The sequence below is a fragment of the Mustela lutreola genome, chromosome 12, assembly GCF_030435805.1.
Source record: "Mustela lutreola isolate mMusLut2 chromosome 12, mMusLut2.pri, whole genome shotgun sequence".
Taxonomy (NCBI): domain Eukaryota; kingdom Metazoa; phylum Chordata; class Mammalia; order Carnivora; family Mustelidae; genus Mustela; species Mustela lutreola.
In genome coordinates this window covers 77,332,840-77,351,744 of record NC_081301.1, presented here as the reverse complement: position 1 = coordinate 77,351,744, position 18,905 = coordinate 77,332,840, and the positions used below count along the sequence as shown (strand labels likewise).

The following is an 18,905-nucleotide window of genomic DNA, read 5'->3' as shown; positions in this document are numbered from 1 at the left end:
TTGACAAAACAGGAAAAAATATATAGTGGAAAAAAGACAATCTCTTCAATAAATGGTGCTGGGAAAACTGGACAGCTATATGTAGAAGAATGAAACTCGACCATTCTCTTACACCGTACACAAAGATAAACTCAAAATGGATAAAAGACCTCAACGTGAGACAAGAATCCATCAGAATCGTACAGGAGAACATAGGCAGTAATCTCTTCTATATCAGCCACAGCAACTTCTATCAAGATATGTCTCCAAAGGCAAAATAAACTTTTAGGACTTCATCAAAATCAAAAGCTTCTGCACAGCAAAGGAAACAGTCAAAAAAACAAAGAGGCAACCCACGGAATGGGAGAAAATATTTGCAAACGACAGTACAGACAAAAGGTTGATATCCAGGATCTATAATGAACTCACACAACCCTTTGGAGTCAAGAAAGATTCCCCTTATACAGGGGCTCATTCTCCATTTTAGAACTCCTCCTGTGGTCTCTGATGTGCACCTCCTCGAGAAATGAGCGTCAGCCTCTGGAGGGCCCCAGATAAACTGTGGCCTGTCTGGGCTACCTGGGTTCCGTAGAGGCTCCCCCAGACCTCCTGTCAATGGAAAGAGTCCCAAGGCACCACGGTCCCTTCCTCCCAGGTGGTCATGGCAGTGTGGCCAGAACGAACTCCGCCTTGGCTGGGCAATGAGGGGCTCTACCCTGGTGGCTGAGCCTGTGTGTGGTGTTCCTAGACTGAAAGCCTATGTTTTATGGAAGTACCTTTTTTCTAGACACTTAGAATTTAGTAGGGTGTATAGACAAATTATATGTTTAACTGGAAAAATCTAACTGCATTTCAAATCCTTTCTTTATATCTACCTGGTATTTAAAAAGCCATTTTGGTAAGGTCTGACTGGGTTTATACCTTAGGCAATTGAGACAGTTAGATTGACTCTCTTTCCCACCTCAAGATGTTTAAAAAAATAAATAGCATTTAATGGGATTTTGCATGCCAAGGTTTAGGCTGTGACTGTAGGAGCATAAAAATGGGTTTGTATGGAATGGGAAGGTTAACCAGCCATCCCCCTCAACTCCCAGCCTCCCTCTCACAGAGTGGTCCTGGCAGTCCCCTTCCTGCCTGTAAATACTCAGGGTTGCCTCATTGGCATGTCAGCACGGGGGGAGAAGAGCCAGATGATTTTATGATCCATAAATGCAAGCACCAGACATGCTCCGAAATTCATTAGTGTTTGCCTGTCATTACAAATAGCCTGTGTTGTTTGCTTTCTGACTAGACGGGCGGACAGGCAGGGCCCAACTTCTGGGGCATGGAGGGCTGTGAAGCCCTGACTCTTGAGAAATGAGAGTTTAAAGCAAGCTTTTAATTTATGGCTGAAGATTGTTTCTTGCTCTTGAGTGTAAGTTTTGAAAGTTTAGATGTAGATCGGCTTTTCCTTCAGTGGAAAATATGAGGTTCTTCTCATAAAATGAGAAGTGATTTCTTGGTTTTTTTCAGCTCTAGCGGTTCGCCCCTTGGAATAGCTGGACAGAGAAAAGCAACTCAGAAAGAGCTGGGTCCGGTAGGTCTGCGGGTTAAGAGGGAGACGCCAGCGCACCTGTGAGCGCAGGTAACACCGTCCTCACCTCCCGCCCGCCAACCCACACAGGCACCTGGGGATGAATTTGGCCTCCTCTCCAAGTCGCGCCTGGAAGTCCTGCCAAGCCTGGCCAGCGCTCGCCCGACCCCAGGGGGCTGCCAGCGCGTCCCCGTCGCCCTCATCCTCTTGGCTGTCCTCGGGGTTGGGTCCCACCTGGGCTGAGGCGGACGCGGGCTCCCAGGGAGCCCAGCCTCGGTGCCGCCCCCCGCGGCAGGACCACGGAAGCCGCGCTCGAACTCCTGGAAGGTGATGGCGCCGTCGCGGTCAGCGTCTAGCCGCTGGAACACGGCCTCGGCGTCGGCCGGCCGCACACGCAGCTCCGCGCACAGCACGCCGAACTCCTCGCGCTCCAAGCGCCCCGAGCGGTTCGCGTGGCAGGCAGCGAAGAGCGAGCGCAGGTGGGCCAGCTCCTCCCGTCCCCGTGCGCCTCCATCCCGCCCTGTAAGGGTAGTCCAAAGGGCTCCAGGGGCAGCGGGGCGCGCGGTCCGCCAGGGCAGAGGTGACAGCGGGAAGTCCGCGGCCACCTGCTGCTGCTGTAAGCCCCGGGAAGTCGACCTGGTCCAGCTGGTTGGGCCGCTTGCAGGAATGTCCGGGCGGGGCGGGGCGCTCCAACGCTGCTCCCGCTCAGCTCTCGGAGCCCGACTCCGAGTACAGCGCAGCAGAGGCCGCCCGAGACTGAGCGCCCTGGGAGCGGCCCTCACACTTTCCGCTAGGCCTGAAGCCGCCCAGCCAGGTAGGAGGGGCGCGTGGCTCGACTCCCACGCCTCTGGAGCCCGCTGTCCCTTCTGTGCCAGGCTCCAGCCGGCCCAGCCCGGGTTGGGGCCTCTTGGACTTGGGACACCCGGCCAGAACCGGGGCTTCAGCGGTAGCGTTTGCCAGGCTCTTTGGAGTAAAACACTGGTTGCTCAGGTAAAGCAAAGGGCTAGCAGGAGTGTGCAAAGCTACCTGGACAAAAAGAGCAAAGGAGGATAGGGGTAGGCCTCCCAAATTGGTTAACGTTATGCGTATTTCAGTCTCTTGTAATTGCAGAACTTTGGTAAACGTCTGCATCTACAAGTTTTCTTGCGAACTAATCTACGAGATTTACCAGAACACCCCATTTTCCGATTTTACTGGCTTTCCTTAATCCATGCCCTCCCAACATTAAATTCCAACCGGTTAATACACATCAGAAATCACATAGATCTTCCAGATCCCTGCATCCGAATAATTTTTCTCGGTCCTTGTCTCCACAACCTGAGAAAGAATTAGTAATCAAAATCCTTTGGCAGGCAGCGACAGTTAAAAACTAGGGTGATTTAAAAAATTTTTTTATATAAATCTTAGGGAAATCTTATGTCCAAGTGCATGTTACCCTTTGTTTTTAAACACTTACTTTAGCAGTGCTATTGTTTCTTTAATACTGACTGCTTGCTTAATGGGTAGTAGATCTTAAAAATTCGATCATTTTGATATTTCTTTTTTTCAATCTATGATAATTTTGTTTCCCAGGAGACATCTGGCAATGTTTGGAGACCTTATTGGTTGTCACAATTTGTCAAGGGAAAGATCTGGATTATGTAATTAACATAATAGCTCTTTATTATCATCACAAAATGTGAATATTAAACTTAATTTTCCCCTCTTCTGTCTAACCATACCATTTCCCAGCCTTCATGGAAGAGTTGGATCCTTCTGTTCCTACCAAAGTTTCCACAATTTCATTGTGACCTGTTCACAAAGATATTACTTAGTATGAATTATGTCAGCTCAAATAAACAAGGCACAGGAAAGCCCCCCCCCTTTTTTTTAATCCATGCTTTTACTTTTCAAGTTCTATTCTGTCTGGAATTTGGTTTGGGTCAGTTATGAGTTAGAGAATTAACTTCACTATTTCTACTGTTTTTCTAGTTGTTCTAACACTGGTTATTCAACATTTGTGGAGGAATGCCATATATTTAGGATTTTGGAAAATAATGTAAATTCCATTATGTCTTCTAAGTTCTCATATTTTTTAGTAGTAAACAAATTATTAGTTAATTTTTATAAGACATAGACAATCAGCAAACTGAATTTCCTCAAACTGTTCCATTATTTTGTTCATTTTGAAACCTAAAAAGTTCTGGGGTTCCATACAGAAGTATTTGTTCTATGGATTCCTCTATTTCCTGGAAGATTAACTCATTACAAAAATCTCAGATTTCCTCCAAGAAGTTCAGATTTCACATGAGGAGACTAGGGTTAATCAAATAATTTTTGAAATATGGGACATCTGAAATGGTAGTTTCAACTCCAAAAACTCCTCGAATGTTTTTCTTTCCCTGGCTTGTCTATCATTCAGGTAAAGGGTATCCCAAGGACAGAGGCCAACATAACTGAAAAGTATCTAATATGCCTCAAGTATTTTTTCCTGAACTCTCAATGAGTTTCAAAGTACAAAGGAACTAATATGATTTTTGTGCTATATGAGAAGTCATGAAAACTTGGTATGGTCTTAAATGAAGTTACCAGAAGCTATTTTCTGGGAAATATTTAATGATGGCTAGAACTCTGTGTTGATAAAATGGAAACAATACTGAGAATTTATAAATAATAATAATATAAACATTAATAAACCAATGCATAGCTGATATCAAGTTTTCATTTTGTGATGACATTTAGGACTGAAAGAGAAACAAGTGGACAAAAATCAATATTCTCTTACCATCTACAGTTTTCACAGTTTTTGAACCACATCCAGGGTGACATTCTTACAGAGATTGAGTTTCACATGTTCCAAACTAATGTGACAATAATTAGCCAATGAATAAACTCTGGAAAGGAGAATGAGAACAAAAAGTTATGAGAATAGATAGTAAAGTGTACTTTTTAACGAAGTTTTCAAAAACTCAGCCCCCAAATTTACCTTGGCCTTGCGGGTTCACTAACCCCACACTATCCCTCCTCCCCTACCAGTCCTGCCCTCTCATCCAGACAGAGACTGCAAACATAGTTCCCTAACAGCAGCACATGCAATGAACACACCGAATAAAATTTCCAGACAAAAACAAAAAACAAAAATAGTTAAGAAGACATGGGCAAAGATCTAAAGATTTCAGATTCTACTTGGAGATACTTAGAGAAAGGATAATAGTAGATAAATCCAGAGGGTTATTACAGTGTTGCCATTTTGATGGGTATTTAGTAATAATAAAGTAAAAGTGATCGTTATCTTAACATCTGGCACCAGACTTACTCCCAGGAGGGTCCTGTCTTTGTTTGGGCTAATACTGTGCTAGACGTTTGTAGGAGGAAAGGGCCTGCAGAACAACATGTGATAGTTCTGCCACTCTTCATGGACAGGGATGGGTTTTTCTTCCTCCTGACAGCTGGGTAAAGACCGTGGAGTTGGGAGAGACAGAAGGCAGAAAATGGGGCGAGGCCAGAGCTGGCAAGGTGAAGTTGACGGAACACTTGAGGATGAGGGAAGGTGTTCTCTTTTGTGATCTAGGCCTTTCTTTGGGTTCCCTGAAACATTTCTACTGAGGTTTATTTCACTCACAACTGAGATAGAAGAAGAGGCTGAGTCACCATTGTGCATGTGAGAGGGAGCAGGACCCCAAGAAGCACAAGACAGGAGGGGACCTGAGAGTGTACGTCTCACTCCAGGATTTGTCAGAATCATGAGCATGGAATTTTGGTAGCTTTGGAGAGGTTACCTAGATCTCGGGAGTAAAATGTCTTCTCCCAGGACAAGGGATCCATGTATAACCTAAATTGAGCGAGAGCACATGGAAGGAGGGACAGAGGGAGAGGGAGAACATCTCCAACAGACTCTGCTCTGAGCACAGAGCCAGAGGTGGGGCTCAATCTCATGACCCCAAGATCATGACCTGAGCTGAAATCAAGAGTTGGATGCTCACCTAAGTGCCCCACACCAGTCTGTGTTTTAACAAGTCTTCTGAGTGATCCTGATGTACATAAAAATTGAGAATTACTGGTCTTAACGATGGTTCACAGCCTTGGCCACACAGCAGATCCATCTGTGTTCTGATGATTAGCAAATATGGATGCCAGAGAATCATTGTCAGTTATTCTACCAATCTAAACAAATTGTACTTCTAAGAAACAGATTACCGAAAGTAAATCTCTGGGAAGCAGGATTTTTTTACTGACCTTCTAGTTGGGCTCCCTAAAAATAGTAATTCTGCTTTAACAGAATCCATGTTCAGTATTTGTGCCCTCTAAAAGCATTAATTCTTCTGTCCATTTCAGACTCTTCTGTTAGGCTAGTTACCAGGTCTCCATTTAAAATTGGGGGACTGTGGGAAGGCAGGTAAGAATGGGGAATAGCAAGAAGGGGAGAAAGTTAGGGCAAGTAGGTTTGTAGCAAACATATTCCCACTATCCCCAGAACTGTTGGGAAATGGGACAGTCATCAATGTCAGAAACATGAGATGGACCCATGGAAATAAAGCCATGCCAACATTAAAAGCAAAGGAACTTTCAAACTTAAATGCTAAGTATTATCATCTTTGCTCTCTAGATATATACCCAGATAGTATGTGTGGCCTGTACTCCCTATCAAAGATGATCTGGTTGGGGATATTGAATATTTCACATAGCATACCATGGAGAGGTCTCTTAATGTTAACAAGGGCAAGGGGAAAAGCCTCCCTGATAGACTGTCCCTGAAATAGAAACAGACTGTCCCCGAAATAATTCCCCATGTTTAATACTGGTGAAAGCACATATCTGTAGTAAGAAATCTATGCTTTTCAATGTTAAAAGAACATTACACATACAAAAACCTTGACAATTTCTGTCCTCCACTTTAAAATAGATATTTTCTTAGGACACTTGGGTGGCTCAGCCAGTTAAGCCTCTGCCTTCTGCTCAGGTCATGATCCCAGGGTCCTTGGATCAAGTCCCACATTGGGCTTCACTACTTGGCTAGGAGTTTCGTTCTCCCTCTCCCTTTGCCCCTACTACCCCTCAACTCATGCTCTCTCCCTTTCTGTCTCTTTCTCAAACAAATGGGTAAAATCTTTAAAAAAAAAAAAGTACACTTTCTCTAGCTTTCAATTAACAGAAAATTTGGAGGACTTTAAATGTCTTTATAATCTCCATAAATATTGAAATTCTGATATCTCTTTGGGTTCTACTGAATGATTAGGCCAGTGCTTTCAAGTCTTCCCTATAATAATTATGAAAACTCAAAGTTCTTTACAATGGGTTTATTCAAACCGAATAATGATAATTTTTACTTTCTAAGAAAAAGCCACCTTAAATAAGTAGCATGAGTGTATACATAGTGAATAATACTCATTATTTGAAGAAAAATAATTTTAATAGTATTTATAAATAAATAATAATGCCTAACACAGAGTGCTTTTCATATTCTGGGCTCCTAAATCTTTTCCTGAGTTAAGTCACTTAGTCCCCACGAAGACCCTAAGGCAGGACCTATCATTTTCATCTTCGTATTACTGATGAGGAAAGTGAGGCACAGAGAGGTTTAGTATCTCATCCAAGGTCACCCAGCTGAGTGAGAGCTGGGGTTTGGGCCAGGGAATTGGGCTCCAAAGTCCATGCTAAATCAATCCTGCCTCTCAAATGAAACAAATGATTTAGACTACTTGCCCAAAAGAATTAAATGAGTGTTTTCCTGAACGTTTTAGTTAGAGATCTTATCGCTTCACAGGAAAAAAAAAAAAAAAGTAGGGGCGCCTGGGTGGCTCAGTGGGTTAAGCCGCTGCCTTCGGCTCAGGTCATGATCTCAGGGTCTTGGGATCGAGTTCCCCATTGGGCTCTCTGCTCAGCAGAGAGCCTGCTTCCCTCTCTCTCTCTGACTGCCTCTCCGTCTACTTGTGATTTCTCTCTGTCAAATAAATAAATAAATAAAATCTAAAAAAAAAAAAAAAAGTAATCTGCTTCTCATTCCTGAGTGTCTATCAGTAAATGAGTCGGCAAGACTCTGTTTGATAATTGTTCCTGTTCATTTCTGGTCCAAACCTCATTGATAATATAAAAACCACAGGATGCAGATCCAGGTTTCTGTTGTGTGTTTTCATGAACATGAGAACAGTGTTTCATGTTCTCCTCTAAGAAAACAAGTTCACTAACATGAGGAAGGCAATGTAAGGACAGGTTTCACATTGCTGTAAATGTTTCTCTCAGGTTATTCAACTACTTCCGGAAGTCCCCATCGCTTTCAGAATAGAACATTCTTTTCTCCTACAATCAAATAAATCCTGCTCAGATAGGCTTTGTTGTGGAGATACCCGTGCTCTGAGAGATGCAATAAAACAGTAAGACACCCACTCATGTCGTATATTTGCCTACTTGATCACCTCTCTCTAAATTAAGCTACTGAATGGCTGGCTTGGGGGCAGTAAACAAGGCAACATAACTGGTTTTGAATTCACATTTGCATTAACTGAATGTTTTATTGGAGACAAAGTAATAGAAAAGGCAGATCCGGAGGCAGCATGAAGCAGATAATCCAGTAAGAGTGTCAGGAGAGCCAACAAAAATGGGGGTGTTGCCAGAGTTACCAACACACACACACACACACACACACACAGAGCCTACAATCTCCATGTCAGTAAGATAGTGAAAACCAGCAAAATAAGCTCTCAAGTCTGGGGTTGTTCTCTCCTCTGTACTTTAATTAGTATGATCCAGCCTTTGGAGACAAGCCAGAATGAAAAAAAAAAGTCTTTAATTCTGCCTGTTAGTAGGTTCTAGCCTTATGAAACCCTCTCTGAAGTGAAGCCTCTGGTACATATCAGTGTAATTAGAGACACAACACCCTTCTACTGTGAAGGTAGTCTCCTAATTAGGGACTGACCTGAGCTGTGTATCATTCATGCAGGCCCCCCGCCAACAATAACACAGGAAAGACTCGGGTTCCAGTCAAGTCACACTTTTGTTAGTTCTGTATCACCCAGACAAGGGTCTTTTGTCTCAGAGACAAAATCAGTAAAAGCTAATAGTGGCTTATCATTAGCCTAGCACACTGTATATTCACTTTATATTTTGTTATATTTCAGTCAGACATTTATAAGTGAAAACGAAACACGTATAGTAAGTAAGATGATCAGCGGGATCATAAGCACAGTCTTTATCCAGATAGTCACAGATAAAAGACAAAATGAAAGAAAGGTCAGTGGGGTGCGGGGTAGTTTCCATCTGTAACGTGGCTTAAGCATAAATAAAAATTGGGCCTGAAGGAAAAGCAAGCCTCAAGGCTATAATGAAGTACATTTATGATGTCTTCCTTTCTATTCTATTCTACTGATTTTTCCCATGTAGAGATCTGTAGGATCTGACAAGCGTCCTCTGTCTACCAACTGCGGCATCCATTATGACGATCATAGACAGACGTGATGAGCAAGAGGGATGATATTGGTGAAGTTGCAAAGAGGAGAGGAAGCATGTCGGTTCTGTAAATCCAGCAGAAGTGTGTGTGGGCCCAGTGGTCTGCTAACCCAAGGGCATAGATCTGTCGTAAATACTGTTGTAAATGAATGGAAAAGACCAGGGTAGTTTGAATTCATGTCTATTTTACATGCCCCTCTTATTTCCATTCGGACCCATTTCCAGACCCTGCATCTAGTATATAGATGCAATTCCACAGGAGGAAACCAAGTATAACCTTTATATTTTTCACAGACCAACAGGGGGTCACACCCTAAAATACCAACACAAAACAAATGAATTCGATAAAAAGGGCTTTGCAGGTGCTTCTCTCAAACTGATAAATGATTGTCTTATATATTATCTTTAATCAGAGATTTTAAATTCAACAGATGTTAACTAGACTTATTGTGGTGATAATTTTGCAGTATATACAAATACTGAATTTTTATGTTGTATGCCTAAAACTCATATAATGTTAGTTATCAGTTAAACTCCAATAAAATAAAATAAGTAAATCAAGCAACTTAGCTCTAGAAAAATAGGACAGTATGTATTTATCATTGTAACACATTGTAAAGTATGTATGTTTTATACATATTCATGTATTCTACTTTAAAATGTATTCAGTGTATCAAGAAAACCTGAGAATCACCTGGAAAACTTTTCATGAAATGGTACCCTGGAACAAATATTTACAACATTTTTAAAAAGGGCTTTGTGTGTGATCATTAATACCATAATATCTATAAAGAATATTTACTAACCTATGGAGCTACACATATGTATGTTTCTTTTTTTAAAGATTTTATTCATTTTTTTTTTTTAAAGATTTTACTTATCTATTTGACAGACAGAGTGAAAGACACAAGCAGGTAGAGCAGCAGAGGGTGAGAGAGAAGCAGACTCCCCACCAAGCAGGGAGCCCGATGTGGGGCTCGATCCCAGGATCCTGGGACCATGACGCAAACCGAAGGCAGTTGCCCAACCATCTGAGCCACGCAGGCCCCCCTAAGATTTTATTTTTTTGAGAGAGAGACAGAGCATGAGTAGGGAGAGGGGCAGAGTAAAAGGTAGAAGCAGGCTCCCCAGTGAGCAGGAAGCCTAAACAGGTCTAAGTCCCAGGTCCCCAAGATCACAACCCTGGGCAGAAAGCATCCGCTTAGCTGACTGAGCCACCCACGCACCCCCCAAGATATATGTTTCAATAATACAAGGGAAATCCCCCAACACAGAAATAAATAATGCAAAATACCATTTAAAAAGGGGGAGACTGCTTTCCCCCCTTCCTCTGCTGCTCCCCCTGCTTGTGGTCTCCTTCTCTCTCAAAAAAATAAAAATCTTAAAATATATATATTAAAAACATTTAATGTCAAGAAGCATCATCAAAACAAATCAAAATAAGATACGCTGTCCATAACATTGGCTCTGTATGTACCAGAGCACTGAGGTCTCCACTGGTGAGGCAAGGCAGGCAGGTCCACACACCGCTGTTGGAAGAATGCACTGTACAGCCTTTCCAAGAACACTTCAAGCAATATTAATTTGAAAGCCTTAAAAATGTTAATTTCCTAATTTTTTGAACTAGTAATTCTATTTTTTAGGGCTTTCTATGAATGAAATAATCAAAGATGCAAATATTTGCATACAAGGCTATTTTTTACTATGTTATTTTTTATTAAAAAAATCAGAAGCAATCTCTATGCCCAACAATAAGATAATTTTTAAATTAAGTATATCATATTTATGTAATGGGATATCAAGCAAACATCAGAATAATAGTTTTGAAAATTAATGTTTCATTAGAAGAATATGGCGTAAGTTTAGATGGAAAAGTGACAAACAAGACTATATTTATGGGATGATTCATATTTAAGTATATTAAGTGATTTGTAAGAAAGCTTTTGGCAAATATAACCTCTTTTTTTAAAAAATCACAAGGTGAAAGAATTTGTTCTTGCCTAGACTTCCTTTTCCTCTCCTCTGCCCACCTGAATCCTACCAATCCTTCAAGGATTATCTGAGGTTAAACCATTCTCCAGAAGTCACCCCCCTCTTAAAGGATGTGTATGCTATTTAGACTTTTGCATGTGTGTGTGTGTGAGAGAGAGAGAATTTTCTTAAATTAGGTGATAAGTACCTTGAAGGAAGTACTTGTCTGAGATATTGTTTTCTATCCCTTACTGCAAACAGCTCACCTAATTATTTTGAATTTATTATCTATTTAAAGTATGCCAATTAAACTCGATGGCAGGAGTTTGTTGCATCTGCTCCCGGAACAGTCAGCTCTTGTGATTCTAAGGAGTAAAGACTTAACCACAAAGCAATCGTTTGTCTGAAAAATTTTAAAGATATGTACCCGTAAGAGCAAATAGATACAAGAACATTATTTGATGTTTCCAGGAAAATAAAATGCTTCCAGGAAACCATTACCCTGCCCTCCAACTTCCCTGCCAACTAAAAATAGTGATAGTAATAATATCTAGAAGCTAGAGAATCTGTTGTCTTCTTATAATCATTAAAAAGTTGATTGGGGGCGCCTGGGTGGTTCAGTGGGTTAAGCCGCTCCCTTCGGCTCAGGTCATGATCTCAGGGTCCTGGGATCAAGCCCCACATCAGGTTCTCTGCTCAGCAGGGAGCCTGCTTCCCCCTCTCTCTCTCTACCTGCCTCTCTACCTATTTGTGATCTCTCTCTGTCAAATAAATAAATAAAATCTTTAAAAAAAAGTTGAATCTCTGTAAGTTTGATTATTTTAAATTATTTTATAGATATAAAATCTTGATTTTCATGAGACGAATTAATTTAAGCATCCTTTACAATGTTGCAAAACTTCAGACAGTAATTATTAAAGTCTCTGTGACCCTTCATATTTGTACACATTCCAAACCAATATCCCCTCTATGTTTATTTTATTGTTTTTATTTTTTTTTTAATGTTTTCAGGTATCTTTGGCAAAGAAGATATTTTAAGTAACCAACCCTGATTTGGAGCTAACCCACTAATGACCCTGTGGTGTAGTAAATGTGTTAGGTCTTATGAGAGATGGAATGAAGTACAATTAATCCCTTAAAATCATTTTTTTACGAGATGGCCCATTCAGAGCTCAAGAATATATTTGTTAAGATATAAGCTATAAAAGCAACCAGATGTGATATATGGGTTTAGGCAACAGCTGTCATCAGTGTCTTACTCAGAAAGTGAAAATAATGCCAGCTCTGAACTCTTCTTCATGAGTTTTAGTTACATGGTGTATACCAAGTTAACCCCCAACTTAGCTTAAAATAATAATCACATAATATCTCTGTTTCTCTGCCTCAGGAATCCAAGTACAATTTAGTTGAGTGGTTCTGGCTCAAGGTGCCTCATGAGATTGTAGTCAGACTGTTGGGAGGGTTGAGTCTCATCCACAGGCTTGGCTGTGGGAAGATTTCCTTCCAAGCTCACTCACATGGTTATTGTTCCTTTCTGGCTGTTGCCCAGATAATTTAGTTCCTCACAGTGTGGACTTCTTCCCAGATTGCCCGAGTGTCCTTATGATGTAACTGCTGGCTCTCCCACAAGAAATAATGAGCAAGAGAGAAAGAGAGAGAAAGAAGAAAGCTGCCCTAGATGGAAGGCTCAGTCTTTTATCACCTAGTCTCAGATGTGAGATGCTATCACTTCTGCTGTGTTCTATTGGTCTCTGAGATCAATGCTAATACAGTGTTGGAAGGACCTACACAGGGTATGAATTCTAGGAGCTGGGAATCCTCAGGGGCTAGTTTGGGAGCTCGCTACCACAATGATAGAATATCATCTATCTGTTATTAACTGTGATCAAATATTAAGAGTCACTGAAATAGGCATTTTGTCACATCCCTTGACTTGGTTGGGGCCCAGGAATGTCATAAGCAGATTCAGATTCCTTTTGGCCTACCATCTCATGGTCTACATTATAGGCTGCATTTAAGGTGCTCTTAAAATGACGAACTGAAGTGGATAATTAACTCATGATTCATTTTTGTAAAGCAACTGGATAAAAAAGGACAATTGCATTTCCCTACCCTCTTCTGCTTATTCCTGTAGAGCTGAGGTCTAGATATTTGAGCTGGCGGCAGCTTCTTGCCAACACGGGGATTCCTGCATTGTAATCTGTCAGTTTTCACTCACATCGGGATACCTGTAGAGTTTAAGTAAAAAGGATTTAGTAGGGGCTTTTCATAAATGGGCACACTCAGCTGCCCCTTTCCCAGCTAGCAGATCAGGAGTTGGTGTTTCTATATGGGGAAACATTAGTGTCATATTTAACTGAGTAGCTGAGAGGAAAGGACACTTCACTGAAATCTGCTGTTACAAAGAAGGCACACACCGATGCAATTCAAATCACATTGTCCTTTCCCAAGTCTTACTTTCCTAGAGATAGAGGTCTGTCTACTCTGTCCCCCACATCTACTTCGTTAACTATCATGAGCTCTAAGTATTTAAACAAGTTTAGTCTTAACCTAGAATTTCATAGATTGATCTGATCGTGAGAGTTATTTTAAAAAGCATTAAAGATAATATAAGCAAGATTTCTATGACCAGAGTTCAAATAAAGCTCAAATGTTTTTTCAGCTTTCATTTAAGTATTTTTAAGTATCAAAATCAAGACATAGAATAAAGAGGTTTCTAATCGAAAAGCTATTTGAAAAATCATTGTCAAATTTTTGCAAGAGCAAGAACAGCTTCAGCTTTCATAACAGGGAAGGGCTTGTAATATAAACATCTACTCAGATATGACAGTAACTATATTTTAACATTTTATTATCTGTATTATTTATATTCTTTGTTATTAATCTCTTTTTTTGTTGTTTAATGCCGAAAGTCACCTTGGAGAGTCAGTTTACAACCCTTCAAGCTCATGAGACAAAAATCACTTCCAGGGTCTTCTCTTCTAGAGTCTTACTTCCAGAAACCACCACAGGTTCCCTGCCTGGTGTCTCCAAGGAAGCAAACAAGCATTTCAGAATGCCTTTGCTTGATTTGCATGAAAGCCAGCAGTAGGTGCCCATAAAAAGGGGTGCATTCCTAGCAGCAAGAATGGCATTGTTTGCCTTTTACTCCTTTTTCCCTCTTCTAAAGGAAAAAGGACATTCTTAAGAAATGAAAGGCTTGGGGCACCTGGGTGGCTCAGTGGGTTAAAGCCTCTGCCTTTGGCTCAGGTCATGATCCCAGGGTCCTGGGATCAAGTCCTGCATTGGGCTTTCTGCTTAGCAGGGAGCCTGCTTCCCTTCCTCTCTCTCTGCCTGCCTCTCTGCCTGCTTGTGATCTCTGTCAAATAAATAAATAAAATCTTAAAAAAAAAAAAAAAAGGAAATGAAAGGCTCACTAGACAGGTACAGGGGCTGGAGTCTAAAGTGCTGGTTTTGTGTCCTTGTCCTCCGATGCATCCCATGACACCCAACCCCTCCCCTCGCATAAGGCAAACTTCCATAAAATTAGGAATTAGGGTATCCTTATCTACTTATGTTGCAAATGAAAGATTAAAACCACTTTTCTGTTGCGGAAAATACGACATATGATGTGCAGCTATATGACTTGGGTGTGGGGTCTCACAGTGCCATTCATTAATTATGCAAATTTGGACAAGTTACTTAATTCCTTTAAACCCCAGTTTCCCTTGGGGAAAAAATAATGGGAGTAACTGTTTATCATTTAGTTATCATTTAGTTATTATCGCCATTATTATGGCTATCAATGTATGTGTCTACTCTCCCTCTCTAGGTCCTGTAATGTCATGGGAGATTTGCTGAGGCCAAGAATTCTTCAAAGCTCTGCCAATATCACACTTAAGTTCTCTGTCTACAACCATTTCCACCCTCTGGCTTCGGGTGATGAGAATCTTTTCAAAACCTACCAAGGAGGCCTCTGACACTCACACTTTACTTTGAATTATTAAGAGGTCTGAACCTGTCATTTTCTTTTTCACTAAGTCAATGGTACTTAGCAACAGCCACTCAGTTTCACAGTCTTTAGAGTTGCTACTTGCCCATATCTCTCCAGTGCCTAAGAAATTGTGCCGGTTAGTGCATCCCCTCCACCTGCATCTCATCCCATTCCCCTCAAGTGAAAGTCTTAGTAGTTGCCTGTTACAGCGTCCCAAAGACTATCAGTATATCACCTACCACTCGTGATCCAGCTGGCAAGTTAGATCTAACTACAAAATTCTATCCTTAGCTTCTGCTTCTCAGATCTATTTCTAGGACAAACCAACTTAGGTTGAGTTTTTTAAAAGTGGAGCGTGACATGGGGATTCTTATTCAAGTCACTAGAGGAGTATTCTTAGGAGAAAAGGAGTGAACAGTGCCTGACAGAGCTGGCCATAAAATCATGAATAATGGTCTCGATCAAAGACAAGCTTTAGTCTGAACCCAGGAGGAAGTTTTGGAACACACCCTGCACTAAGTAATCTCACTGTAAGATGAGGAACCAGGCTTTCATCCCTTGGTACCAGTCAACTGTTAACTGAAGTTTGTTGGGTGGGTACTATGTAACCTTTCCAAGTGCTGAAGCTCCTGTTTGGCCAGGGGTAACTCTCTAGATAAAGGGCCAGCTGTGAGTTGTTAGCAGCAAGCACTTGCAGCAGCTAAAGGATGGGCACATTGGCAGATGAAAAGGATCCATGCACCAATACCATCCCTACAACAGATCAGCGTGATGTCTGAGATTCTGTACTCTAGAACAGTTCTTGGGTGATGCCAATGTGACTAAGCCAAGGACCACACTCTGAGTGGTATGAAATAGATTGTTTTGTTTTCAGGTTTTTCTTTTTTTTTCCTTTTTCCCCTACATCCCTTTAACTTTTCTTTCCTTCATTTTTCTCCTTTCTAATTACGCTGATCTCCAAACCAGTTTCTGGGACTGCATTCAGAGGTTTGGGTATCTCCCAAGTTTTTTTTTTTCAGAAGAAAGGAAGAAAAGCCTCAATTTACTACTTTTCTTTTGACACATCCAGTTACCTAAACTAAAGTTGATTTTTTAAGCAGGATTCTTTCTTCACATGAGTGAACAATTCTTTTTACTTTTTACAGTATTTATGTCATTTTTATTTTTTATTTGCATATAGTTGATACCCAATATTGCCTTAGTTTCAGATGTACAACTCAGTGATTGGACAAGTTTTTCCATTATGCTGTGTTCACCACAGGTATAAGTATAGTTCTTTTGGACAGGTTTATTCATTTATTCATTCATTCAAGATTTATTCACTCATTGGGAAGAGAGAGTGTGCACATGCACATGGAAGTAGGGGGAGAGGCAGAGAGAGGGAGAGAATCTCAAGCAGCCTCCCTGCCATTCAGGGAGCCCCACCTGGGGCTCGATCTGAAGACACAGGAGATCCTGACCTGAGTGGAAATTATGAGTCTGATGCTTAACCTTAACCAACTGAGCCCCCTAGGGGCCACAGGTCTTTTTAAATATTATAGTCTTGGGATCTGATTCAAGAACAAGGCAGGACTCTCAGCTTTTCGTGAGAAGACCAGTAACAGCAGAGCTACCTTAAAGTAGGAACCACAACCCATCTTTTGATTCCAGTGTAGCACTAAAAGTATTTACAAGCCTAATTACTATGGGGTCTCCTGATTGGATGGGGGTCTCCAAATGTGAGGTGAGCCGATCTAGTGGAAGCCTATATGGCATGAGTGGTAAAAGAAATCACCTAAGGCAGAACAAAGGAGATAGAATACACCTTGAGCACACTGCAAGGGAGCAGCAGGCAGGACAGCAGAACAGAGACTGCGGCAGGCTGTCGTTATAGGGGGGGAGGTGAGGAGGTATGGGAACATACAGAATTTTCCTTTTTTGGTACCTGTGTCCGGGTGTAAGTAACCTATTGATCAGCTAGGGCTTAGGGATATTTTGATGTGGGCCACCCACTGGGCTTGTTCGAACTCAGCCAGTGTGTCACTGTGGGCCCTTCGGCCTGACTCATGTTTCCATTGTTCAAGTTGATTGCCTGAAAGTGGCCTCTACAATTACTTCCAAGTTAGTTGGAAATGCTGAGATCCCAAAATGTTAAGGAATGTATTCAAGGTCGCACAAGTGACTGGCAACTTTTGGATAAGGTACATCCTCATCCTTGGGCCTCTTGTTACCCTATGCTATAATTAATTTGAAATTGGATCGCTGCAACTTGAAAACAATTTTCAAAGGAGGGCTACCAGCCATCATTTTTATACTTACACTTTATTCTTAGAGCACAGTGGAGTAGAGCATTGACATGAAAATAAAAACACTGTGTCAAAGCCAAGCTTCAGGACTCTAGACACTCTAGAGTGGACTGAAAGGTCTGACTTAGTTTAGGATGCCAATATTCACTTCATAGAAAATCTCCCATTATTATAGCATCATCCTCTGTAGTGTAGAAAATTTTTAATAAGACCATGATACCTGCTTCAGATTGGAGAAGATGACTTTTATTGCTCTCTGCTGTATCTTAAGTATTGCCATTTTTCATAGCATGGAGGTGACTGGGAAACAGGATGTATTCAGTACAGTACAAGACTATCTTTCTCTATTCACATTAAAATTGGGGCATTATTACTAGAATCATTAACATTATTCTCCTACTACTCCCCCTTCTCCTATCAAAATTAAGTCTCACTGAGGGCTCTGAACTAGGCATCTCTCGGCTTCCAAAAGTAACTATTTATTAAATATTAAAATGTGGCTGAGACTGCATGTCAGGATGAGGAAGAAGCGGTGCCTCTGGGCAGGTCTGATCATCCAGGCAGGTGACCTGTTCCTGCAGAACCAAAAAGAGACTCTGCTGGGCCAGGGTAAAGGCTGTCCTACCCTTTCACAGATGACCAAGTTCATAATGCTAGGCCAGGAGTGTCAAATAAAGGGCATCCCAGTTTAAGAAAGACGTGAGAAGTTAGGAGCAGTTCAGAGGACAGCTGCTGTGAAGATAAAAGAAGATGGAGGAAGAGTGGGATTATTTAAACCTGACAAAAAGGAACCTGGAAAACCTGTCACAGGTAGTTGATTTTCAAACATAGGTGGGGATGATAATCTAGGGTGGAGCTTCTCAACCGCTTTTCCTGTAAGGCGCTCCTAGGAAAGGATATACAAGGCCCACAAGGGCAATCAGGTGAGGATCTTCAAGACTACGTTCTGCAGGAAGGCTGTGACACTCCTGGGTCCCACCCTGCCACCACAGGAGGGGATCAGTAGCTTACTTAGCAGCCTGTAACCTATCCCAGCCTTTGGGGAGTTTATGAACTGTATGTTTGTGCTCCTCCCCAAATTCATATGATGAAACCCTAATCCCAGTGTGATGGTATTAGGAGATGGGGACTTTGGAAGGTGATTAGGTCATGAGGGAGGGGCCCTCATAAATGAGTTTAGTGTCCTTAGAATAGAGACCCCAGAAACCTCTCACCCACTTTTTCTGCCACATCAGGTTGTAGGGAAAAGATGCACCTGCGTGTGAATCAGGAGGAAGGTGTCAACAGACACTGAATCTTCTGTGCCTTGACCTTGGAATTCCCGTCCTCCCGAATTATGAAAAATATATGTGTGTCGTTTAAACCACCCGGTCTATGGCATTTGTTACAGGGCTGCAACTCACTGAGAAGGAACTTGTACAACTATTAGGGTGTTGATGTACAGAACACAGTATTTTAGGTAGAGTAAGAAGACCTGGGGTCAATATTTTATGAAATACTGAAATAAAAGGAGAAAACACTTTATTCTTCAATATGAAATATACTGGATTGTTTTGTCAAAGGGTGTGTGTGTGTGTATGTGTGTGTGTGTTAGCTTGTCCCCAAACCTTTTATGCAGTTTAGCTTCACTAACTTTAGGAATACGAGTGCTACACAGTTACCCCCAAGACTATTTGAAGGTTTAATTATTTACAGTCATTTT

At 41.5% G+C, this 18,905-nt stretch overlaps 1 long non-coding RNA gene across 4 annotated transcripts in view; it reads right to left on the bottom strand.

Annotated features, from left to right (window-relative positions):
- Positions 1-3,139: 3,139 nt before the first annotated feature.
- Positions 3,140-18,905, bottom strand: part of LOC131813158 (uncharacterized) — a 43,203-nt gene continuing 27,437 nt past the window's right edge. For 3 of the 4 annotated variants that reach the window (XR_009346642.1, XR_009346645.1, XR_009346644.1), the window contains 2 exons: positions 13,058-13,173; positions 3,140-4,425 (listed from right to left, as the gene is read on the bottom strand). This is a non-coding gene — a long non-coding RNA (uncharacterized LOC131813158). Of the gene's footprint in view, positions 4,426-5,034; positions 5,642-13,057; positions 13,174-18,905 lie in introns of those variants that run through there. The other variant, XR_009346643.1, reaches the window with a different exon arrangement.